This window comes from Leopardus geoffroyi, chromosome B1 (assembly GCF_018350155.1).
Source record: "Leopardus geoffroyi isolate Oge1 chromosome B1, O.geoffroyi_Oge1_pat1.0, whole genome shotgun sequence".
In the NCBI taxonomy this organism is placed as follows: Eukaryota; Metazoa; Chordata; class Mammalia; order Carnivora; family Felidae; genus Leopardus; species Leopardus geoffroyi.
This window is the reverse complement of record NC_059327.1, coordinates 17,532,732-17,559,264: the sequence shown is the minus strand read 5'-3', so window position 1 is coordinate 17,559,264 and position 26,533 is coordinate 17,532,732. Positions and strand designations below refer to the sequence as shown.

Sequence of the window (26,533 nt, the reverse complement as noted above, 5' to 3'; positions counted from 1 at the left end):
ATGCAAAAAGTGCTAACTATCATATTAATACTGTCAATAACATAAGCTACTCTTGCCTGAACACATATACAACAATCACACCGCTCCATTTTTTTTTAGCAGCAAACAAACCACACCAGTCATAGATTTAACATTTTGAATACCAACCATATAAAGTAAGAGTGAGAGAAAAAAAATGACAGTCATCTTTAGTATCTTTGTATTGGGTTAGTTACTAATCTTTTGTAATAAATGTTTCTCAAAAAAACGCTTAGTAAGTTATGAAGTCTACTATCTATGTTTCAGGCTGTTTCCACCATAATCCAACTGAATATTTATAAGAGGTATTCAGTGCATGTTTTCTAGAAAAGAAATTTTTAAAAATGCCTACTTCAACATTTCAGAAAGTCATTTCTATACCTCTGAAGGTACAGAATGGAATAAATTTGATTCATCTAACACTGGTGCCAGAGAACCGGTTTGCAATGTGGGGTCTTTTTGTGCCCTCCTGGATTGTCATTTTTCATTCAGAATATTCAGATGAGCCCCTTCAAAATCATGTAGGTTATGTATTTGATTATTAAACTTGCAGACCGGGTAAGCGCAAGAGTTGACAACCTTTAATGATAATTCTCTGCCCATATTAGTCATTGTTTTCCTATTCCTGCAACAGTCTTCAATTGTGTAATCAGTTAGGAGTTAGTTCAGGATTAACCTCTAAGCCCAGCCTGAGCATTTCTCTAGTGTAACACCACTGGGGATTAGCCAATGCTGGATTCTGAGTTCAGAGATCAGGAGCAACGAGGAAAGAAAGAGGGTAAAAGAAGATTGCCAAAATAAAGGTTGGGTCGCTTGGCTATGTCTGCTTCATCCCCTTCACATCTATAAAATCTGGAAGACTAGTTTATTTTAGAAATTAATCTTTCCTTTAGTATACATTTCATTTTGCACAAAAAAATGGTTTATATAAAAATGTCTATACAAAAGTTGCCATGGTGTACGTTGTAGGTGCATATATGTTATATAAGGCATAAGGGGTAAAATACAATCTGGTTCATATTTCTTCCCTTGGGCAGATTCCAACATCCACCCTGCCAAGCAATAGGCCATCAATCTCTTCTTTGTTTAGCTCCTTTTGGAAGCAGTAAAATTTGTATGATTGACACTTAGAGAAGTCTTCAGGTGGTCATGTGTGAAAGCATTTCAAGTCCCATTATTAGATGCTAGTTAGCTCGTCCTATGAGTGCTATTTAATTAAGTGGGAAGCCATCTTTACCGTAAACCAGAGAAGAATGTCACTGTAACCTGGTTAAGAGCATGACCCTGAGTTAGTTTGCCTGGGTTCAAACCCCAACTCTGCCACAACAGAATACTACAGACTCAGTGGTTTCAACAGCAGACTTTACCCCAGGGGTGTAAAATCGATGTGCCGGCAGTGTTGGTTCCTGGTGAGGGCTTTCTTCCTGGCTGGCAGACAAGCAGGCTTCTTGTGACCTCTGTTCTGGGCACACACACTCCTGGTGTGCATTTTTCTTAGAAGGACACAAGTCCTGTTGAATTAGGGCTCCACCCTTCTGACCTTATTTAACCTTAACTACTTTACGGGTCCTGTTTCCAAATACAGTCACACCAGGGATTAGGGCTTCAACACATGAATTTGGCAGGGGCCGGGGGGACGCACAATTCAGTCCGTAACAAGTCACATATATGTTGCCCGGAGCACATTTGCAATAAACGCTAGCTCTTATTTGTGATACAGTTTTACTTTTCTCCCCGATGTGTATAGGAGTCCTAGTTTTGCCATTTATTGTTTGGGTTGGTTAAAATTCCCATTTATAAGCAGAGGCATATTAACATGAGTAAACCCCAATTAGTGCATTTATTTAAAATGATAGTAAATGAAGTTTCGATTCTAGTGAGGTGACTTAAATGCAGACGTCAACACTTCACCCGTTATTTTATGTAATGGGTTTTAAAAGGCGCTTAACTTGAATCCTGTACAGGACATCACTGTCAGCAAAGTGTGGCCTGTGGGCTAAATCCGATCTGTGGTTTGCTCCTGTACAGCATGTAAATTAAGAATTTTTTTTTTACATTTTTAAAGTGTGGCAAAACAAACATACACACGTGAAAGAAATATATGTAACTGAGGCCTTCTGTGGCTCACAGAGCTGAAAATATTTACTATTTGGCCCTTTACTGAAAGACTGCTAACCTCTGCTCCATGGATAGAGTTAACCCAAGCTCTTCGGGTATATCCATTTCTTGTAAGGTGGCACCTCCCCTTTCCTCTACCCTGAGCAAAGTTTCCCAGCCCCAACATTTTCTATCTTATTTATTTTGGAGAGAAGTAGTCTACAGTCCCCGTCCTGTCTCACCAACTTCTGAGAAAGATACTGAATATAATTTCACCTTTTCTTGGTTACTGTGACCCAGTGATGGCCTTGGAAGTGAAGAAGGATCCTGGTGGTTTTAAGTTATTTTTCCACATAATATCCTTTCTGGTCAGGTTAGGCCTGTTATTTCTTGTCACTGTTATCTGTCCATCTTTGAAACCTCCTCGTCTTCTGCTTCCAGTCTGCCTTGGTCTTGGAAAAGGAGAAAAAAGAAGTCACTATTAAATACATTTTTATCTATAAGATTTCATTAGATTCTTTTCATATGTTAGCTCCTTTAATTCTCGTAGTATGACTTTGTGGTTAAATGTCATTATTTCTACCTTGCAGATTAAGAAAAGGGTTAAATTTATTTGAATCCGAGCCCAAGTCTTTCTGGCTCCAAAATTCAAGGCCTTTCACCAAAGAAACCCAAAAACCTGGCTGACTTGAACTGTAAGTAACATATAAACAGACTAAAATGATGCCTTTGTTGATAGTGCCCAGTTGTAAAGTGTTCTAAGACATCTGTTTTGTTTTCTTCTCAGTTCTTAGCTATGTTCTATGGTTCCGTTGTGTGATAGACAACTTCCAAATTAGCGAGGTGCTGTGATGACACTTTGTTCAAATATATCCTTGGCCACCATTCATTCAATGAATATTGAGTGTTTTTCAATAGCAGCTCACATCTGAAAGTATGTGAAAGGATATTTATTGAGATGGAGATTTACTTAAGCTCCCTTTGTGTGTTTCTTCCCCAGTGAGGAGCAGGTGGGCCTCATTGTTCTCTCTTGTCATACTTAGGGAAGGATGGGATTCCAGGAGGAAAGCAGAGCTCTTTTAGCATCCTTTGCTAGGATAAACCAGTGGGATGGGAGCGGGGGACAGTCCCAGCAGCTAAGAGGAAAGAGAGAAGATTCCCTGCTGTGTTGCGGGAAAGGGAATTAGTAGTTTTTGTTTGCACATGCTATTTAAAAGATCTGGACGGGGCGCCTGGGTGGCTCAGTCAGTTATGTGTCTGACTCTTGATTTTAGCTCAGGTCATGATCTCCTGGTTCATGAGTTGAAGCACCGTGTCAGGCTCTGCGCTGGGAGTGCAGAGTCTGCTTCCACTTCTCTCTCTGCCTCTCTCTCTGCCCCTTCTCCACTTGTTTTCTCCTATGCTGTCTCAAAATGAATAAATATTAAAAAAAAAGATCAGGAAAAGCCAGACATTCATTCGTGTGTGTGTGTGTGTGTGTGTGTGTGTGTGTGTGTGTGTGTGAATTTAGAGTGAAGGGCTGAAGGCCACACCAAAGGATCCTCTTGGTAGACACATTGAAGCTATAACGGGAATTAGAAAGCACACAGAGATGGTGGTGTTTTGTTTCGCTGGGCAGAAGAGATGGCTGCAGATTGGGGGCCACCCTGAGAAGTGAACCGCATCATTCAGGCAGTGGTGACCTTCTCTGGCATAAATCATGGCAGCGTTGGTTCACAGCAGCACTGGCCCCATCAGAGGTTGGAAGTGTCGTTTGATTTGAGCATGGGCAGGCACTCTCCCCAACAATGTGTTTGTGTGGAATTTTGGCCCAGAAACCCAGAATGACAAGACAGAACATAGTCCTTTATTACTTTTAAATCAACATATTTTGTCTTGAAAACCCCATCTCAGTTATTACTGGGAGCCTCTCTCCTTCCCTGGGTTCCACAAGATTATGAGAATTTTTTGTGGTATCTAGCAATTGGGAAAAGGACTCTTATCTTTAGGTTACCATGCTGATATACAGTCTCCTCTTCATCCCAACCAGTGGGTCCTTTCAAGTAGCCAGTTTAGGAGCCTTCTGTTACTTTGAAGGCCAAAGATACTTTCATAAATATCAGGATTTAAGAATTCAGATTCAACCATAATCACAAGATCAATTCTAAAAAGTATTATGTATTGGTCTTTATTTTTCCTATTTATAAACATATAATTGATCAAAGCGGAGGAGTAGAAAAATCCAGAAAAGTACAAAGCGAATAAATATTAACATCTGCAATACATATTCTTCCAAAAATTCTTCCCTACCGAGATTTTTTTTTTAATATTCAGAGGTAATAGTCAAAACATTGAACTACCTGCACAGCTTAGACACCAGCCAATCAGAATAAAGCCCTGGCTGGCAGTGGAGAAGGATCTTGAACCTTCCTTCCAAACTCCCCTTCCAGGCTTTACTTCATAGCTGCTTTATCTTGAGGAAGTCCAGATTTGCCATATTTGGGAGAAGCCATGGGTGGTGGTGGCAGCAGAGGCTGTGGCAGTGGCAGTGGCGTTGGTGGGCTTGTCGGTGCATGGGCTATTTACCAGCAGATACAGAATTCCTTTAATAGTTTGACAACTGGTATGGGTTTATGGCTACCTGTACCAATATGTACTGATGGAGTTATTAGCCTGGAATGTATTACGATTCCTCATAGTTGGCATTGTCTTCATTTAGCAAAATTTAGTGAACGTTTGCCTGTAGCATAATACGTAGCATAACTAGTCTTTGGGGATGCACTACAGACATGTCAAGATAATGATTCCATCACCTCTTGCAGTGGCTGGCTGGACATGTGCCACCAGCTTCCAGAACCAGTATTCTCCAGCCCCCTTGACTGTTTGCCCTCGTGTGATATAAAAATACTGTCATTTTCGTCACGTGTCATGATGTGAAAAGGGTTGGAAAGAATCGCTTTACAACAAGGTTTTTAATGGGAACATATCATCCCATCATATGATTATAACATGGTTAACTTAACCAACCCCCTATTAGTGGACTTTCATCTTGTTTCCCATTTTTTCAATATTTTATTTTACTCCTAATGGACATAAGTAAACATATATCTGATCATTTTCTTAAGACGAGTTCCCAAAAGAGGAATTTTGATATACTGGGTCCTCTTTAAGACCTGGACACACAATATCAAGTTTCCCTACCTTGCTGTGAGTACCACAGAACACAAGCTCTAGATCTAGAATACTGGTATGTGCATCCCTGTCCCATTTCTTTATTAGTTGTGTGATTCAATGCCTCTGTGTCTTAGTCTCTTTGCTGAAAATGGCGATAATCACAGTATTTATCTCACTTAACTGTCATGAAGATCAAATGAGTTAGGAGTACTTAGAACAGTTCCTGGCTCATCATTACCACTCATTAAATGTTAGGTATTTTCTTTAGTAGTTGTAGTTTTTATTATTTTAAAGTTTGCCAATTTTCACTCCTCCGGGAATATATGAGAATGTCTTCCCTCTCATAATACCAAGGGCACTGGGAATTAAGTTCTTTGCAATCATTGCTATAATATAATAGGTACTTAAAGATTTTTCTTTTAGAAAAATGCATTTCAGTTACTTATGAGATTGAATATGAGGTTACAGTCTTTGAGAGACATACATGTTTTGTCTTGTGCTCACTTTCTGTTAGGCTGTTTGTCCACTTCAGGGATATTTTTACAAATGGAGAATGTTCTGGGAGTCCTAGGCAGCCTCTTACCCCATTCTGTATAAAAAAGTAGAAATGCTAAGGTAATCAGAACCTCATGGATGTATCTAGATAGGGAGCTGCGGTTTTATAACCTTGGCTGCCCATTGTAATCACCTGGGAAACTTTAAAAGCTGCTCACGACTGGACCACACCCCCAGAGATGGTAATTTAATTGGTCTGATTTAATTACCTGGCATAGGGATTGTTAAAAGCTCCCCAGGTGATTCTAATGTGCAGCCAAGACTGGTGTAGGTGGGTACTGATTAATTCAGGGTCAGCTGGGCGTGTCTGTGAGGCGGGCTGCTGGAGAGAATGACGTTCATAATCAGTCAGCTCTCCACCCCAACTGAGTCAATTGCCGCCATGTAAATTGGCTAAGACTGAAAACAAAACATCCAATTCTGCTAGACTTTGCAGTATCTTAAAATTTTTGCTCTGGATAGTTACTTTCACTTTCAAATTTTTCTTTTTCTTAAAAATCAACCCAAATGTCACACTTACATTTTGGTGGTGGAAACGATCACTACATAGCAGATAACTTCACGCTCTTGACTCTTCCTACTATGTTGTGTTTGCTGTTGATGAAGCAAACAATCACAAAAGGACTACATACAAAACAGACTGGATAATATGCTCCCTGTGTACGACAGCTTTGATCTTTTGTCTTACTTGGGGGTATAAGTGACTTGAGATTCGGCATTTTGAGAAGACTTCCTTTAGACTAAAAACTACAAACTGAAATTGTCCTTGAACTGGGAATATTCGGTTACAATGTGTTTTTAAGGGAAAGCTTTAAGAGTAGCTTCAAAGAAGTCAGAAACTTAAGAGAAGGACAAGAAGATGCTGATGTGTTAGTAAAGTCTACATTATTTGCTTCTGTGGTTTGGAGATGTAAATAGAAACAGCTATGGCAAAGAAGTTCTATAATTAGCTTTCATCCTGATTCCAAAAGTTGCTTATTTTAGAGCTATTAATAGTATATAACAACCACTGTTTAAAACTCTGGGTTTGAATTTTCTGGCACTTTAATGAAAAAATTAGTATTTTCAAGCTTTGTGGTTTCTCTAAAGTCATGTGCTAAACAAGTCGAAGTCCTCTGTTACTGAAAGGTTTTTGGGAATGTTGAATGCTCTGGTAATTTTCTTCTTCCTGGGCATAGTTTTCTCTAAGAGTCAGAGCATGAGTTTAAATCAGAAATTAAATAAATTACTGATCTAAACCGTGGGTCTAGTTATAGACAGACACTGGAATTTAGACCCAACAAATATGCTCTTTAAACACAGTGACCTTACCCAGTTGTTCTTCCAAAACCACAACAGAGAACAATCTTGCTTAGTTAATCATGTCTCCTTAAAGAAACCACCACCTAGAAGGGTGTCTTTCAGAATATATTTGGCAGCAGGATGAGGCAACCACATCCTACCCTGAAAAGCGAATCCTCAATATTTCCTTTCAATCCAAACCGCCAGTCAGCATCAAATCCCTTCCCTGAGCTCACCAAATGTGTTGTTTCATTATTTGTTTTTATACTTGGGTGAATTTCTTGTAGTTCTAAATCCTATAGGATACAAATTGAATCTGGAGAAAGACTTCGAATAACCGCCAACCATCCGCAACCAAATTTTACCCAGATGCAAAGTAGACGAAGTGGGCCTAAGAGACACTAAGCCACGTCTATAGAAGAAAGAATGGAGTATTAATAGAGTCAAAGACCATTTATGGAATCCTTGAATTCCCATTTAACATGTTGCTAAGTTTCAGGAAAGAAATGTTAAGCAGTGGTGACTGATAAAAGCAAGTCAGGTTACAGTTATGTTACTCTTTACATACCAGGAAAAAAAAAAAAGTTCTGGATTAGCCTCCTGGACACTATAGGGGAAATCTAGCCTGGTATACCCCCTAATAGGCAGAGATGGCAGTGAGCTTTGGATAATATCTTACAGAAATCAGTCAAATAAAATTAGTTCTGGGTTCCTCCAAGAATTCAGGATGCTGTTTGATGATCACTGTGTGATCCCCCTGGATTCACTAGAACCCACCCAATAGAGACTGAAAACTTCCCAGTGGTGGTTCTCAATCTTTATTTCTCAGAATTATATGTAGGGAATTAAAAAAAATACCCATTCCTATAGCCTATCACAGAATGTCTGAATCATAATCCCTGGTGGTATATATTTTAAAGAAATGTCCATAAGTGTTCCTGATGCACAGCAAAGATGAACACCTCTGAACACAGGCAAATAGATGGGGTCAGGTTTCCCACAAGAAAATTGCTTTTCTGAGGACTAGAGATTTTTGAAGATTGGTTTAGATCATCTCAGCATCCTCTTCAGGGGATCTTCGAGATAGTCTAATGAACAAGATGATCACAGAAAGGACACTCTTTAATTGTAAGGGGTCTTTGAACATCAAAGTGCTGTGCACTTGAAAGCATTGTTACAACCAACTTTTTATGTAAGAATTAATTTAGGAAGTGACTTTTGTTTGTACTGTTTGCAATTCTACTTTTAAAAAAGTATGATAACTCCTGTAGTTAACCTAGACAGCTTCTATTTTCTATAAATATACATTTCATGTAAATATTTTCATATTTTTACATTCTATTATAGGCATTCCCAAGAATGTTTCCATTAGGAATTAATTGCCAACATAGCATACAGTTCATAAATAAATTTCATACAGTTTATTTGATGAAAAGGAGTGTATATAGGAAGAGAAAGTTAGATCAGTATTTGTTAAGCTTCTCATATGCACTCTTTTAATAACAGATTGGTTATCATACTTTTTGCTGTTGAAAAAACTGAAGTTCAGATTAAGAGATATCTCCAACACCATACAGTTAGTAAGTAGTAGCATCAGGATTTAAAATTAAGTCTGCTGATATATTTTCTAAATTGCATTATACTAGCACAATCAGTAGAGAAGCAAATGTCCTTACTTGGTCCTTGAAAACATTTCATTTAATAAGTTATATCCTGGAGGACTATTCTGTATTCACAGTATGGCCATAAAGATTACACAATTGGGTATCCAAGAAGACTTTTTCATCTCTCCTATTTTCCATGAAGGAGGATGTAGACATTTTAATGAATCTTTAAGGGGGTCCAATATTTTAAAATATCTACTATCTTCTTAAGCAACTAAGAAATAAGGTCACAGGGTGAGGTAGATGAGAACCTAATTATTGCTTTTATTATGGATGAACTTTAGACCGATGTGTTAGGCTTAAATCTGAAGCAAAGTAGGCATTCTAAATTTAAATCCCAGTTTTAAACAGACTTACCTATCCAGGCTACAGGCAGTTCCCGTAACACCTGAAGCTTGAAGGACTAGAGATTTATGTGTTCCTTCTCTACCCAAGCTTCCTGTTAAGAGAAAATAAAGAGAAAAAGTCTAGATCTCTCCAGACTCACCTATCAGATGGGTCACTCCACCAGCAGTGGAGAAAGTCCAGCATTGCTGCAACTCAGGATCTGCCTGCACCTGGGGAAAAAACATCAGAAGTAAAAAAAATTGTGCTTCTCCTGGACAGAAAACTATGCCAAGAAGTTTTTCATATAGCTAACAAAAACGTGTAAGGACAGACACAGCTAAAGTTAGAGTTTGTTCGCTGAGTGTAAGGAAGAAACAAAAGGCTACCATTTAATGTCATTGTTTCTAGGATACACAGATAAAACAAATATTGAAATTGAGGGTTTGAAACAATAGTGTTCAGTGTCAGAGAAGTTAATAATTAGGACATTTTTACTTAAAAAAAAATCCCCTGCTTGCTTTTTATTTCCTTCATCTCTTCTGTAAACTTTGCTTTAAATAAGTATCTTTGAAGAAACATACTTCACAACAGAAACTGAAATTCCTTTTCACCCTAAACCCTCAGTTCTGTGTGAAGACTGAGACCCTGCAGAACCGACAGCATTGTCTGCTTACCTTTAGATGTTTTTTTGATTCTTCCTTCCGTGGTGTGTTTGAAGGCATTAGTTCCATTTAATATTTATAAACATGTGGAGTGTTTCTTCAGCTGATAGTCCATTTATACCAGGACACAAAAATAATTCATCATTAATATGCACTTAATTTGTTTCTCAAATTTAATTTCTAACAACATCTTACTTCATGAGTTTTTAGCTTACCCTTTAAAAATGATGTATAATATTAAGGCAGATTTCTTTTTTTAATGTTTATTTTTATTTTTGATAGCACACACAGAGGAACAGGGAGGGGGGGAGGGAGAGGAGAAGATGGAGGGGGGGAGGCGGGAAAGAGGATCTAAAGCAGACTCTGCACTGACAGCAGCAAGCCCGATGCAGGGCTCCATCTCACAAACCTAAGCCTCAAGTCGGATGCTCAACCAACTGAGTCGTCCAGGTGCCCCAAAGCAGATTTCTAAATTATTTAGGTCAACCTCCATGCTGCCTCCTCCTAAAACATTTTTGTATCAGTTTGCCTAAATTTGAGCCAACATTTTTGTCTGATTTAACATTTCAAAAATTATAGCAAAAACTAGAGCTGGAACACAGTAGATCCAGGGCCCTCATTTCATAGGTAAAAAACAAAGAAACAAAAACTTGGACTTAAAAAGATTAAGTAATATGACAAAGACTGTGAAATAACTTACTTAGTAGAGCTGGAAGTGGAAATACATTCTTCTCACCCCTGAAAGGGTTTTTCAATGGGAGTTGCCTTGTTTTCCAGTTTACTTCTGTATTACTAATTTCCAGTTTAAAAACTCCAACTCCCAGGACAATATTTCTCAATCCTGGTGGCTTTGGTTAGTTTGGTAGTACAGTTTTTATTTTTTAAAAAAATCTAGTGTGATTCTACAGAAGGAAAGGGATGGATTTGTGTTGTCTTTATTGCTGTCTTTATAGCCACACACACACACACACACACACACACACACACACACAGAAATCACATGGTATCAAAAATCTCGCAAAGCACTGGGTGTAGCTCCACTGGCTCTGATTTCAATACGCATTCTAACTACGTGAAAGATGTGCGCGAGCACTTTCCACTCACTGAATGTCTTGGTGCTTGGGTTTCTTTTCCCAGACTTGCTGCTTTGTTCGGGTTTGACTCTCATTACCCACATTTTGCGGGGGTCCCTTTGCCATTTCCAAAGGTACACTTCCGACTGGGAGAATCAGCTCAGCTTACAGAGTTGGGTATGGTTATGTTTATTTACTGTTCTTTGGTAAAAAGCTAAAGTGTCCCTGCCTGTTTATTACATTAGAAGATGTTTAAGTGCATTTCCTAAATAAGAAGCCCTTGTTTTCCACTTGCTTCAGGTAACTTCCAAATCCCCGGGGGTGATCATGTCTGTTCTTGGAGGTTCTCCTTGCAGTCCGATGATGTAAAACAAATCTGCTTCTTCTCCAGCCCCATTTGGGTGTCTCTCCTTTCTCTCTTGTTCCCACTTGATTAAAAAAAATTACCACTAAGCTGCTCCAGATCAGAAGGAAAACATGACTTTCCTAGCCAGAGATTTTTGCATTGACCAAGGCTATTTAGAGTGTCAAATTTATCTTTCCAGATTTGAAATCAGGTTTCGTCCATCTCAGCAACGATGTCCATCAGTATGATGCAGCCATTATTCTTTTCCAATAGATAAGCCTGTGAATAAGGGTACCCGTGTTCAAAACTATCTTGATGCAAAATGTAACATAACATAGCATATGTCAACGCAGTGGGAAACCACTGCCTCTGAGAGAAATAAATGAGCCTGATTTTCTGAACCACTGGCGTGAGAGTAAGTGGACTTGGATGAAGTGCAAAAGAAGCCATTAGAGGAAAGGGATGTTCTAATAATCCTACCCTTCCCAAGAGCACGTCTGCTTTGATATGAGAGCACAGAGGAGTGCTGGAAACGGACTGTCAGTTTCCCACCACTCCTTAAATGGCTGGAGCACCAAAGCCCTGTGTACAGAGCAAGTGGAGGCTCAGTCCGCAACCTCCAGGCTCTCAGGGCAAGGAAAAGTTGGAGTCATCATCTGTGAGCCAGATCTACTCTGGCTAAAATAATCATGTAATTGAAGTGAGATTACATTGTTAACATGGAATTACTGATTCATGGCTCCCTTCCTTCCACATGTATGGTCCCAGCCTAGCCATCTGAATTGGCAATCTAGATGCACTTTCTAAATGTCCTCCCCAACCTTTCTTTCTTTTGTATTTTTTTATTTTTGGCTTTTCATGACCTTCAGCCAAAAAAAATAGAGTGGAATTTTTCAGGAACTGTTAGGGAGCCAAAATGTGTGCTAGATGCATTAGGTTTATGCCGGATCTAGGATCTGAGGGAAACAAGAAATCCAGGAAAAGTTTAAAAATCAGACTGCGTCTAAGAGGAAGCAGTCTTTGGCTTCGTGCCTTAATGGACAGCAGGAGTGATGCAGAGAGGATTATAAGTCACTCATTCCCCAATTAGATCTCATTTTCCCTGACGGCACAATAAAACCATGTCTCCACACAGCAGTAAAATTCATATTCCACTGATCAGTCAGGTTCTTTATTGCTGAATAGGTTTCCCAAGTAAAAAAGGTTCAGTAGTGGCCCTAATGAAAAAGCTTCAAATGTGATAGATGGAGAGAGTTGAGCATCGCTTAATAGTACTATTTCAGTTAAGGTCTTAAAGACTGTTGCCAAATTGAACTTGAAATAGAGTTTCAGCATATGCAACCTGGCCATTTTCGCAGCACACCAGCTCTTGGACCTGAAGCTCCACGCACGGAGCAGAGTCATACGCAGAAGGTCACTGGCAGCCTGGCGTGCGAGAACAGTCGACAGGTCTGGACCATGGCCCTGATCTGTCCAGAACCATTCACGTCATTCCGTGGTGGGGAGTTTCCCTCTCTGTTCAGTGGGAAGGTGAACTCACGTTCTTTTCCAGGTGAAAACTGCTATGCCTGTATGAACGCGACAAACCAGATACTCTAATCACATGGAATCTGGCTTCTCTCCTGGGGGCACTTGAGCCAAAGCGACAGCAAATGAGCATTTTGGGTGCCGCCTCTCATCACGCATCCCTCCTCTCCTCACTGCCAGCAGGTCCCAAGGTTTCGCTGTTCCCATGGCTGCAGTGTCATAGAGGCCAGGTGAGGAAGACACTGGACCAGTTACCTTCTGCTTAGACCCATAATAGCCCTCTCCTGAGAACAAGAGAATGGATAAAGAGTTTTTCACGAGAGCAAAGGTAAAAGAGCCACAAGAATTTAATGTCAGATTTCTTCAAATTCCTCTGCCTATTTTCCTGGAAAAAGCTGTGTTTCCAGTAGAAGAGATTGAGATTCCAAAGCTTCAGATACTAGTTTCCCGTGTGTGTATTGGGAAAAGATGAGATAACCCTGTTCCTCCTAACGGATGTGTGTGGTGGGGAGGAGAGGACCCTCAGTGGTTCTGCACATAAGCATCAAGGAAGCGGGGACTCTCGTCAGTCTTAGAAAAATGACTTGGAGTCAAGTTCCTAGAATCCAGGCCAACTGCAGGATGACCACTACCCACATATAAAGCCTGCCGGGCCAAGAAAGACCCACCAGCCATTCCAGCCAGGCGCTGGCTGCGGTGTGGAGAGGGGGACCCAAGGGCGGCCTGCACAGGTGTGAGTGGTGCTGGTGGCACCCCAGCCTCGGACACGCGCAGTGGGGCAGAGCTCCTTCCTGGTCCCTCCAGCTTCCATAGGAAATCTACCCTCTCGCTCACTCAGTGCAAAACACCCAGATGTCAATTCCAAGAAAATCTGCTTCCCCTGTCACCAGGACCTCAGGCTGCCAGCTACCACCCCCCTCCTTTTTCATTATAAAACATTCCATTTGGAGATCCTATGCCCGTTATGGGTTCATGTCATAAAAATAATTTGCCCATGGGAATGTGAAAAATAACCTTCTAGTCAGCGGATGTTTGTATCCTACAGGACATCTGGTGTTCAACTCAGGAAGAATTCTCATTTGTAGTTTGCGGGGGTGGTACCGTGGAGCGTTGGATTTTATGGCACCAGAGTCTTCCATTCCCCCAAATTCTGGTAGGGAATGAAACATAATAAAATAAACCGGCTTTATTTATCTCATTTCATCTTTGCAAAGTGATGAGGTAGACTTCATTCTATTTTTATAATAAACTAAAATTCAGAGACGCTAACTGACTTGCCCAGACCTCAGTAACTCTAGGTTCCAAATGCTCTGTATGTTTTTTTTACTTCATCACACCATAATCTTTTTTTTTCCTTTTCTTTTCTTTTCTTTCTTTCTTTTTTTTTTTTTTTTTTTTTTTTGAGAGAGAGAGAAAGAGAGAGAGAGAGAGAGAGAGAGACATGAGTAAGGGAGGTACAGAGAGGGGGGGAGAGACAGAATCCTAAGCAGGATCCACACACAGCACAGAGCCCAATGCAGGGCTCAATCTCATAGCCATGAGACCACGACCTGAGCCAAAATCAGGAGTCGGACACCCAACTGACTGAGCCATTCAGGTGCCCCAAGGATGTAAGACTCATACCTAAAATACCAGGTGCTTTTAAGCTAAAAAGAGAGGAGTTTGAATCCCACCTACCCAGTTCTGAGACTAAGGGAAAAGGCCTTCAAAGGTCCTGAGAATCGTTCTCACCTGTCCAGTGAAGGGTAATGGACGTTTAAATGAATTGCTGTATTTATAAGCCTGGCAAAAGTAGACATAATCCTTATTTAATGTTTCGTACTTTTGAGAAGTGGAAAAATATCCCATCTTTGAAAAATAATCCAGATATCAAAAAGTGATAAAAAGGTGTTCACAACTATTATTATAAGGACTTGCTTATCACATCTTCATTTTAAGAATATGTACCACTTGCATCAGAGTAATTTTTGTAATTCCTTTTGGAAACCTACAACACATAAGAATAGTGTGAAAAAAAATAAATGTCTTGCTCTATAATTGAGAACGCTCTCCTAAATAAGAATAGTAATTGTATCAGGATTCAAATACAGTTCAAACCCAGAGGCAACGTGAAGGAAGTGTCGAGCCCTTTGGGTTGACATGGAGTCTTACCTTTCAGTCACTGAAACTGTGCCTAAAATTTTACTTCCTTCCTACGGTTCCCCACAAATGGCATCAATTGTCTGATACATAGAACTTCTGAACAATAAAGTTCACTACCTAGTGGGTTGAACTGTTTAATGAAAGATCATAATTCCAGGGCACCTGTTGGCTCAGTCAGGTAAGCATCCAGCTTCAGCTCAAGTCGTGAACTCCCAGTTCGTGAGTTGAAGCCCCGCATCGGGCTCTGTGCTGACAGCTCAGAGCTGGAGCCTGCTTCAAATTCTCTCTCTCTGCCCCTTCCCTGCTCACACTCTGTCTCTCTTTCTCTCTCAAAAATAAACAATAAAAAAAAAAATTTAAGATCGTAATTCCCTCCCAGATAATTCATAAATTTGGAAATCCACCCCACTAAGCACATATTCCTCAGCTCCTTCTGTGCTTACAATCTTTGCTAGATATCAGAGAAGATGCAAGAATGATTATGTTAAGGTAACATCAGGGAATTAAAGTGTGATGGGAAAGTTAGCCTAGCAATAGCAAGCCGTCAACCTGGAATGGATGGTGTAAGTCAAGTGGTGTAGGAGGATAGAGGAAGAAGCTTTGGTTCTGCCTGGGCACTTGAAACAGGCTTTGGGGAAAATAACAGTTGAGTTGAGACTTTAAGAATATATAGAGAAGGGGAGGAAGGTGTTCAGACATAGAGACAGCGTGCGCAGCGTGGAAGTGTAAATGCGAATGATTCTTCCAGTAACAGCAAGTTCTCTGGTTTGACTGGAGCATAAAGTAGGTGGTAGCAAGAGGCACCATCGTGGTAGGCAGAGTATTGCCCCGCAGTGACGTCAACGGCCTAAAACCGGAACCTGTGAATATGGTACATTTCATGGCAAAGAATTAAAGTAGCTAATCGACTGACCATAATGGAGAGAGACTATCGTGCATTATCTGGGCGGGCCTCATATAATCAGAAGGATCCTTACAAGCAGAAGGGGAAAAAGACGTCAGTGATACAATGTAAGAAGCACGTGACCAGCATGGCTGCCTTTGAAGACAGAGGAAGGTACCCCAAGCCAAGCAATGCAGGAAGCCTCCAGAAGCTGAACGAGACTGGGAAATGGACTCTTTCTCCAGCCTCGAGAATGTGATGCAGTTCTGATGACACCTCAATTTTAGCTGAGTGTGATCCATAGCACGCTTTCAACCTACCTAACTGCGAGATAGGAAATTTGTGTGGAAGCCTCTGAGTCTATGGTAGTTTGTTACAGCAGCAATAGGAAACGAATGCAGAGGTGAGGAGTGGACAGCTGAATTTGGAGGCAGTGTAGACGGTACAATGGAGGAGAGTGAGGTCAGGGGAAGGGGACCATTTAGGGGGTGTTGGCAATAACAGAATGGTGAGTTAGGGCCATAAATCTGGAGATGGAGATAGATCAGAGGGGGTCAGAATAACCAGGACACTGAATTAGTGCCACAGACCTAGGGTGCCATACATCTAGAGAGGGAAGTGAAATCTTGGTAGCCAGTTTGATGGCTGGTTTAAGCCAGTTTCTCAAAGTTCAGGAATTGAATTCAGGGAACCAATTAGAGTCTCCTCTTTCAGGTTTTATCAATGATCGCTTTCACATGACGTTTGTCATTGATTTATTAACATTTTGTTTTATTTCTCCCAAGAGGAAAAATCATGCTGAAGGGCAGGTTAAGAAAAGATTGGTTTGTAACAGGCAGTTTGGTGTGACTGAGCCCCTGGGTAGAAAACTCACAGCAGAGGACTGGATTCAGAAACCTCGTGGCCCAGTGGTTGTGCCGAGAACTCAGAAGGTATTAGAGATTTTCCCAGTGTGATGACTTCCTCAGGCACTGCCCACCTGGATTTGTGTCAGTGCAGTGATTCATCTAATCTATCTGAATAAGTGATAAACTCGGTTCCTTCAAGAAATTTTGGAGTAAGTAGATAACATACTTCCATTTATTCCCGCCTCCAAAATAAAATAAAATAAAATAAAATAACAATAAGACCCACTAACGTCAGGTCTTCGCTGTGGCTTTGGAGATAGCATGTCCCTACCCTGGAGTTGCTTAGATTCCTCAAGGAGGGCAGTCAGAGTTCATGACTGCAGAACGACGTAACAGGGGCATGCACCGAGTGCAGTGGGAACACAAAACCAAATTACGACTAGCAAATCAGCAAAGGCTTCTTAGAGAATTTTTGAGAGTTGTATAGGCACTACCAAGATAAAAGGGAAGGCAGTAGAGATAGAACATGGGCAAAGAAAGGAAGAGTGAGACAATGTGGCATTTGAAACAAATAGCAGTGTTCCCTGGGGAATATGAGAACTATCTGTATGTATCTCTCTCATATGTATATGTTCCTCCACTCTGGACTCTATCTGGAGGAAACAAAACCAATGGGATATATATAGAGAGAGAGAGAGGAAAAAAAAAGCTTTCTTCTTTTTTCAACTTTATTGAGCTATATATAATTAACATACAAAATTGTAAGATATTTAAAGTATACATCATGGTGATTTGATATATGTATACGTTGTAAAATAATTCCTCCCATGTCAAACACATCCGTGACTTCTCATATTTACCTTTTTTTTTTTTTTTTTTGGTGAGAACATTTAAGTTCTACTTTCTTACCAAATTTCAATGATACAATACAGTGTTATCAACTCTATTTAGCACATTTTATATTAGATCCTCAGACCTTATTCATCTTGTAGCTGAAAGTTTGTACCCTTTTATCAACCTCTCCCTATCTCTCTCACCATCCCCCTCCTGAAAACCACTTTTCTACAATTTATATGATTTTGACTTTTTTTTTTTTTTTTTAGATTCTTTGTATAAGTGATACCATGAAGTGTTTGTCTTTCTCGTTTTGGCTTATTTCACTTAGCATAATGCTGTCAAGTTCTATTTATGTTGACACAGATGCCAAGATTTCTTTCTAGTGGCTGAATGATACTCCATTGTATATATTTATGAGATTGTCTTTATCCATTCACCAACACTAAGGTTGTTTCCATATCTTAGGTATTGTTAATAATGCTGAAATTAACACAGAAGTGCAGATACCTCTTTGATATCCTGTTCATATTAACTTTGGATATATACCCAGAAGAGAGATTACTAGATTACAAGGTAATTCTATTTTTGCAGGAGCTTCCATACTGTTTTCCATAGTGGCTGCACGACTAACTGCACGGTTTCCCTGAACAAACAGCACCCTTAATAATATTCCATCAGAGGTCATACTGTGTCTGAAACTAGTCACCTCTTGAATGACCCACTTGAAGAGCCTATACATTTCTTTTTTAAGAAAAGCAACATTAGTTTTATTTCTGCTACTTGCAATTGAGGGATTCTTGATTGATACATCTGTAACCCAAGCAAAAAAAAATTGCCAATGGTTTGTTCTTTCATAAAATTCTTTAAAAGCACTGAAGGTGTTAAAGTCAGAAAACCATGCATAAGGGCAGAAACAATACTCATACACACATACACCTATATAAACACTACTCCTGGGTTAGAAGCTGCCCAAAATTCTAACCAAATAGGACAGGTACCCTTAGGCCTTATGCACCAGAATTGTTTCAATTTGTTGCTTTTCATAAGAAAGGTTTTATTTCCCCAGTTGATCAGAGAGCACACTTGGTTAAAAAAAAAAAAAAAAAAAAAAAAAAAAGTCTGTTGATATTCCCCTCGCTGAGTTTTAAATAGCCTGAGTATGTGTGATATATCTTTTGTAGTGAGTACTTTAGAGAAAAAGCATTGCTTTTAAATCTCATGCATGCCCCAAATGTAATGTGAAATAAATTCCACCCTGAATGAGCTCCTGCCATGTCTGAAAACTGAATTGTAATATGCAAGGTTTCTCCGAGACAGGCCATTTTTTTTTTTTTTTTTTTTTTTTTTTTTTTGTGGTCTTAAAAGCAGCAAAGCTAAGAGGATTGATAAATTTTAAATCTCTCCGGCAGATTTCATGTAAAACAGGAAGTTTATATCTCATGCAACTCTAGTAGCAAAAGCACGAGTAATTCATTCCAAGGTTTCCCAGGAATTAAATTCCGTTCAATTAACAGGGTGCACTGTATTCAACATGGTAAAGTTGTGAATAATAATAGTTAATAATAATAAAACCAACAACCTTGGGTCTGCCCTCCAGGAACTTGTACTTAATCCCTGAGATAAACATAGTTTCAGAAAGTGGTGTCTGAATTTTCCCATTGTTTTCAGCATGCTTCTGAAACTATCAGGTTAAAATTAAAAGCTCCAAATTAATCAAATCCCTGTTCAGCTACTCACTTCTATAGGGAGTAAAGATGCAACATTTTCTTTGTGATTCTCTCTTCTCTCAAGGGTGAGGAGTCCTTTCTGAATTCTGAAAGAATATCTTACCTTCCCGAGACATCCTTCTCAAAATTAGTAGGAATAGAATTAAAATGGCAATACCAGCCATCATTTATTGAACACATACTACATGCCAGGCATTTTCAGTAGCTTTTAATACATCATCTACTTTAATTCATGCCATAATCTCATAAGCAGAAGTCTTATTATTTCCAACTTAAAGATAAAAAGCCTGAACATCAGCGAGGTTAATTAACTGAACTAAAGGTCATAAAGTTCTTAAACTAGGATCCAAATTCAAAACTCATGGTGTCATTCACCAAAGCCTCTATTCTTTCCACTGTGCTATGCTTGCCTGAAAAAAGTGCCTCCAGGGTCTCATGCTGAAGCTGTGAAGCGGCACATTAGAATAAATACAGTTATAGAGGCTCTGGCTTGCTTTCTTCTTACACACCTCAGATCATTTCACAAAATACTAAAGCTTCCTCTGTAACCTGAGAAAAAACTTCCCAGAGGCACTTCACCTGCCATCACTGAAGATAAGAAAGCATTCCATACACCACACCAGTCTTAACTAAACCCACAGAGCCTACCCCCTTCACTGTTACCAGGGTTTCCTAGCTGAGCAGAATGGTAACCAGTGGGCCACGGGGACATTCATGTTAATAGATCAGACTTGCAAATGTCAGCACCTGAGTAACAGTTACATGCCATGAACCTCTGCTGTGCATGCCCAGTCTGAACTGAAATATGCAAAACAAATAGTTGAACAGTTTTTTTTGTTTCTTTTTTTTTTTTTAGAAAAGTCATTTGCAAATGCAAATCAAGGCTGAGCAGGCTTGAACTGTGCAAAGAAAGTGTTAGGACATTCATGTCATCTTTTCAAGTTCCAAGAATTTTACAGCTGCTCTTAACGTGTGTGTGAATATTTTATGCCTGTGTTTTGAAGGAAGTAGTGTATTACCTTTCTTAAAATTCCCTATGAATGGCAGATTTTCGTAGGAATTTTTTCTCAAACACTTGTTTTCCTGAATCATTGAATCTTATTCTCAGAATCCATTGTGCTAGTAATGAGGTAACTCAGTGTCATTTAAGTTTTTGTTTTTCCTTTAATGTAATTTTTGGCTTCTGAAAAACATTTATGTCAGACATTAGATTTTATAGTTTTTTATTCTAGTTTTCTTTTCATGCTCTTATTGGTTACATGCTGTTAAAACTGACCAGGAGGTTTTATTGGTTAAAATGACACAGGAGAAGAATGTTATCATAATGTTAAATTCCACTGTGGTAAGCCACGTATTTTTTTTTAATTATGGCAAAATACACATAACAAAATCTGTCATCTCAACCATTATTAACTGTACAGTTAAGTAGTATCTAATACATTCACATTGTACTTAGTCACTCCTATCCATCTCCAGAACACTTTTCGTCTTTCAAAACTGAAACTGTATCCATTAAACCATGACTCCCCGTCTCCCCCGCCCCCCACCATGACTCCTCATTCCTCAACCCCTGGAAACCACCAGGCTACTTTCTGTCCCTGTGACTACTGTAGGCACTCCGTGTAATGTTGGGTTTTTGTGATGGTTTATTTCACCTAGCATAATGTCCTTAAGGTGCATCCATTTTGGAACATGTCAGACTTTCTTTTTAAGGCTGAACAACAATCCGTGGCATTTTTTTTTATCACATTTTATTAATTCATTCATTCCTCGATGCTTGGTTTGCTTCCTCACTTTGGCTGTTGTATATAATGCTGTTGTAAACATGGGTGTACAAATACCTCTTTGAGATCCTGCTTTCAGTTCTTTTCAGCATATATCCAGAAGTAGAACTGCTGTATCCTACGGTAATTCTGTGCTTAATTTTTGGAGGAACTGCCATACTGGTTTCCATTTTACATTCCCATCAACAGTAAACAAGTATTCAGATATCTCTGTATCTTCATGAGCACTTACTGTTTTCTGTTATTTATAATTATTAGTATAAGCATCCTAACGGGCATGTGGTGGTGTGTTATTGAGCTTTTGGTTGCATTTCCCTTATGGTTGGGAATGTTGGACATCTCTTCATGTACCAGTTGGTCATCTGTATATCTGTTTTCTAAGAAATGTCTATTCAAGTGTTTTGCCCATTTTTTGGGTGTTTTACTTTTAGTTGTTGAGTTGTAGGAATTCCTCCTATCTTCTGGATATGAAGCCTTTATCAAATATGTGACTTGCGTCTGTTTCTTCCATCCTATGTGTTGCCTTTTCATTCTCTTGATTCTGTTCTTTGTTACACAAAAGTTTTTAAATTAAAAATTTTAATTGTCCAATTATCAGTTTTTTTCTTTTGTTGCCTGTACATTTGGCATCTTATCCAAGAAATCATTGCCAAATCCAGTGTCAAGAAGCGTTTTTCCTAAGTTTTCTTCAAAGAGTTTTATAGTTTTAGCTAATCTATTCATGTTTTTGATCCATTTTGAATTAAATTTTGTGCATGGTATGAGGTAAGGGTCCAACTTCATTTTTTCATATGTGGATATATATAGAATATGTATATACAGGGAATATATATAAGGTGTATATATAAGGTGTATATATATATTTAAGGTATATTTAAAATACATATATGTACACACACACACACACACACATATATATATATATATATATATACATACACACCACTGATTCTCATTATTCATGGTAGTTGTGTTCTATACAGCCATTGTGAACACTGAATTAGGGAATACTGAATCATTGCTCTAGAAGGAATATAGTCTGTTGCAAACCTCTGGTCACATTTATGTCAACCATTCAATACATAACCTTATTTTATGCATGTTTGTGTTTAAAGAAATCCTATTCAGGGGCGCCTGGGTGGTGCAGTCGGTTAAGCGTCCGACTTCAGCCAGGTCACGATCTCGCGGTCCGTGAGTTCGAGCCCCGCATCAGGCTCTGGGCTGATGGCTCAGAGCCTGGAGCCTGTTTCCGATTCTGTGTCTCCCTCTCTCTCTGCCCCTCCCCCGTTCATGCTCTGTCTCTTTCTGTCCCAAAAATAAATAAACGTTGAAAAAAAAAAAAAAAGAAATCCTATTCAAGGTGCATTATTGATTTATTAACATTGAGCTCACAGCCAACAGCACTATAAGTCATGCCAGAACAAAGCTTATCTAGCATACTTACTTTCTCTGTAAGATAGCACAACCTTACACTTAGGAATACTGGACAGTACTCGGCATCCCCTGTTTAGGGGCCATTTTAAACAGCAAAATCACCAACAAGAAGCATAAAAGTGGCACTAAGTAACCATCTAAAGGACACATGTTTATAGCATGAGAGGAGAAACAGGAAGGCAGAGAATCTCCTTGTTCCACTTCAGGTGGGAACATGTGCAGAGATCAGCTCACATGTTTGGCTGCTCTGCACAGGTCTCCACAGATGGCCATGAAAACTGCACAGGTATTGATTTGGGGAGTACAAGTGCATTTTAGTGAGTAGGCAGATTCACAAATATTGAACCTATGAGTAATTAGAATTGATTGTTCAAATGTATAAATACATACATACATACATACATACATATTCTACTTGCTTCAGGGATCCTTGTCTCTCTGGCATCTACGGAAAGAACAATGTGTGAGCATAATAAGCTGCAGAGAATAAAGATGCATGTGTTTGGTCTTAGTCCCCTGTCAGGGCCTTCAAAATAATTTATTTATCCCTGCCCTCCAAACTAACCTACTTTCTCTCACCCATAGATATAATTTCAGAAATCACTTAGAAAATGTTTATTCTAATTCTGAAATTACATTCTCCATGGTTTGGTCCAAATCATTGAATTTTCCAAAGATAGGTCAGGCTGACTCAAGTATCTAGACCACTTAACACATACCTACTTATTGCATAGACGCATCTGATGAGCAAACCCCAGTGTCCTTAAATATTTGCAACACGTGTAGCTGGCTGCTGTGTAACTTGCTGTAGGGTGAGACTGCCTGAACAATGACAGTGAGTTCTGGTCAGCCTGGCTGTGAGATGTGTTGCTGGAAATTAACAGGGATGCTATGCTGCTATGTTCACTTCTTCTGAACTGTGCTAATCTGAGAGCGCACAGGGAGGGAGGCTGGCAATTCTGCAGTACTAGTAAGATCCCAGTCTTGGAGAATTCAAGGCTGGGTGCAGAGATGAGTCTATGGTCAGTCCAAGTTTAAGATAATTTTGTGAAGGCTCTTGGGTTCTCCCAAGTTCATTTCTCCTGTTGAGACTTTCTTCACACCTTCAAACAAATGAGTTGGTTTTATTTAAAACTAAAACAGAGTTATCTCTTTGCTTTACTTCATATTTATTGCATTCATAACAAATGCTAGTTTATGTCTGTGTCTACGTGCAGACTTTTGTGTCAAAAAATATACAAAATATTGGGGCACCGGGGTGGCTCAGTCACCTAAGTGTCCAACTTTGGCTCAGGTCATAAACTCACGGTTTGTGGGTTTTGAGCCCCGCAGTGGGCTCTGTGCTGACCACTTGAAGCCTGGAACCTGCTTCGGATTCTGTGTCTCCCTCTCTCTCTGCCCTTCTACCACTTGTTCTCTCTCTCCCTCCCTCCTTTCCTCCCTCCCTCCCTCTCCCCCCCCTCTCAAAAATAAACATTGAAAAAAATATGTATATATACAAGATATATTAAGACTGTGTGTCTGTTTTGCATTTTTCTATGTCTATAGAAGGACTATATCAATAATATCTTGGAGACTTGTGGCTCCTTCAACAGAAATAGACTGTGCCTTCAGGTGTCCTTGTGGGTTGAATTGTGTCTCATTTGCAAATAGGATTCTTGTAGATGTGATCAGTTTAAAGTGAGGTCATAATGGATTAGGGTGTTATCCTTATAAGAAGAGGGAGATTTGGACGTAGAGGAACTGATACACAGGGGAAGAGATCACATGAAGACAGAAACAGGTTGGAGTGATGTATTGATAAGCCAAGAAAAACAGTGAGGGTTTCTGCCAGCCATTGGGGGTTAGGGAGCAGCAAGAAAGGATCTTTTCCCAAAACCTTCGGAAAAGGCATGGCCCTGCCTGTACCTTTATTTCCAACTTTCAGCCTTTGGAACTATGTGAGAGGATGAATTTTTTTTGTTGTAAGCCACCCAGTTTGTGGTAATTTATTACAGCAGCCCTACAAAGCTAATACAGATGCCTTTTCTGAAAACGTCACTACTTGTACAATGTTTTGTCTTTTCTATTCCAGAGAATGTTTTCTTTTAATTGAATGTGTCATAGAGAACATCTATATTATTTGCTCATTTTATGGATATAGAAACAGAGATCCAATGACGTTATCTGTTTTAGATCACAGAGATGTAAAGAAGAGTCAGAAAAATAATACAGTCTCCCAACTACTTGTTTTGTGCTACTTTTTCAATGCACACTCTTGCGAAGGAATTTAAAATTAATGGTTGAAAGAACACATAATTCTTTATCATCCTTTTAAACTCTAGTTATAGACTTAGCTGCAGTCACAAAATCTATTCCAAGCTACAGGAGCTAGCGTCTCACTATCCCAAATGTAGATGCTGCCTGGTCTAATAAATATTTTCTAAGAACAGCCTGTTATGTTGTCTTGGGTTTTGCTCATTATTATAACACTGCCTGTAACTAGATTCAGGCCTGCATCATTTAACTCCTGACTCTACCAAATTAAAAATTTTCTATCTCCCTTTCCCCAAATGTACCCCTTATACACATACACATTTAAAACCACAGTAATACTTGGACCTTGATTGGTGTATCAGGTATGTGTGAAAAATCCATACATTGATATATTGGTCAGTGAATAAGGTCTGTTTTCCCCCGAATTAATATGTGTCCAAGGAGAAAATATTCATATTGGAAAGCTCAGCATCAAAGAAGAAAAGTGGGGGGGGGGGGAAGGCAGGTGATGGCAAGAAATGCCACCTGCGATCACAGCAAAGACAGGAACTTCAGAGCTTATTAGTCATTTTATTTTCTTAAAACCAAACAATAAATCTTATTTCACAAGGCTGATTGAAGATGAAATTTGAGCTATTGTATTAATATCTGAGATTAAAATATACAGCTACCGTTATTAAAAGTCCTAGAGTTATTACTCTTGTTTACCTGTTTATAGTTATGTAATAACAATCAATGATATGTTCACTTTGCTGAGTGCAAGACCACGGCATTTAATGTTCTTCAAAATCACTACTTTATGTATACTTACTGTTGCTTTTTGATGGATTGTATTCATGAATTATGGTTGTCTTAAGAAGAATTTAATCAAATTTATTTTACATGGTCTTTTTAGTTAGGGAGATTCATTGAAACGTAGTCCCACCTATACTTTTTTGGTATTGCCATGGGACTTATTTGAAAGTAAATCTGTTGTGTTTTATTGCTACATATGTACCAATATTCACTGACCACATGTTTTTTAGCCATGTTACTTTATAGCACCATTTTTAGTTTTTATATAATATTACTATATAACCAAGTCTTATGAACTTTTTCCAAGCACGTGCGCGCACACACACGTATTTTTTTCAAAAAATTATTTTTTTTGTAATTAAGAAATATCTTACACTTTAAGTAGTCTTAAACACTGGCAAATTGATACTTTGAATAGTCTCTTACTACACTAATGTGGTAGCTGTTAACCACATGTGGCTATTAAATGTAAATGAATGAAAACTCAATAGAATTGAAAATTCACTTCCTCAGTCACACTAGCCGCATTTCTAATGTTTAATAACCACATGTGGCTAGTGGTTACCTTATTAGACAGTGCAGATATAAAAGATATCTGTCATTACAGGAAGTTCTGTTGGACAGTGCTATCTATAGCATTAAATGTTAGAATTTAAATTTGAGGAAAAAAATAGATTCTTTAAGCAGAAAATGAATGTGGCCCACTCACATATTCCAAAGATGATATTTTAGGACTCTGTACAACAAAGGCCAAAATACTAAATATCCAGGTGTCCTACACTAAATTCCTTGTGTTTCTTCAGTTCTAATTAACTGAATTCTCAATCAAGTTTGTTTGCACCCTGTAGCTATACTTTCCATTGCCTTTTCCACTTACTTAATAATTGGCTTGCTTTCTATCACATGTCCTATGTGCCATAGAGTGATAGTCTTTAGTTACATTGTTAATAGAGTGTTCATTTCAGTTCAGATTTAGCTAGCCTGCAAATATCCAGATCTAATTTTAAATTGCCTGGTACATAACATAGTGACATATGAATATTACATATAGTCTCTTTTCACTCATGTTATAGATGAATGCTAGGTAGATGGATAAAAATATATGTAATTCTGGGGTGCCTGGG

General features: G+C 39.0%; 1 long non-coding RNA gene across 1 annotated transcript in view; it reads left to right on the top strand.

The window, feature by feature from the left end:
- The window catches only part of LOC123585757, a 70,398-nt gene that overhangs the window by 3,914 nt on the left and 39,951 nt on the right, over positions 1-26,533 (top strand). The window contains exon 2 of the long non-coding RNA XR_006706405.1: positions 2,706-2,810. This is a non-coding gene — a long non-coding RNA (uncharacterized LOC123585757). The remainder of the gene's footprint in view (positions 1-2,705; positions 2,811-26,533) is intronic.